Here is a 799-nt window from a genome sequence, read left to right on the forward strand (position 1 = left end):
AACAGTAACCCCGGCTCCCGGCCGGTGCTCTCCACCTTCCCTTACGTCCTGTGAGAAACACCGCAGGCAGCTTCTCGCCTTTCAAAAACCAGTTTTAACGCCTGCGTGCGTCATGACTCCGATGCAGCCTCTCACTCTGGAAAGAATTCGTTCTGCAGTCTCCCACTTCTGCGAGGGAAAGGCCGAGACAGTGCGATTAAGCTTCAGAACTAATACAGACGCTGCATTAATTCTTCCAGCTGCCGTTATTTGCAGGGTTTTTTGGCAACCCGATTAAAGGTTGCCCGTAAAGCAAACAGCTGGCCAAAGCCGAGGCGAACGCCGGCCAAGAGGTCCGTCAGCGAGGAGGAGAGGTCCGCCTGCTTCCGCCCCGGGCTGCCGGCGCGGGAGCTCGCAGCTCTGTTTACAGAGGTACCCTGCGCTTGGCTGCAAACCCTACCGGCTCGGTCCTCCCTCGGGCTCCTCACGCTAAAGTTCCAGGAGTTATTTCCTTTCCTAAACCGCTTTCTAGTCTTTATCTGCAGGTGTACACGCATTTATACACGCGCACACGGGATTATTTGATCTCCAGATTAAACAGGAGGGATCTGTACCTTGCCGGCGTGTTGCATCAGGGCCGATTAAAGATGTTTTTCGCCTGTTACCGAAGGAAACCGTTCGCGGAGAGATGGCGTCCAACGCACTTAAAACGGGTTTGCCCCTAGGAGGACCCCACCGCGACCCCAAGGAGCGGCAGCGGACGCCCCGTTCGCGCTGCCGTCGGTGGTTCGCCCCCTGCCCCGCTCCTGTGGAGGACGCG

Source organism: Aptenodytes forsteri, unplaced genomic scaffold (assembly GCF_000699145.1).
Source record: "Aptenodytes forsteri isolate BGI_AS27 unplaced genomic scaffold, ASM69914v1 Scaffold226, whole genome shotgun sequence".
In the NCBI taxonomy this organism is placed as follows: Eukaryota; Metazoa; Chordata; class Aves; order Sphenisciformes; family Spheniscidae; genus Aptenodytes; species Aptenodytes forsteri.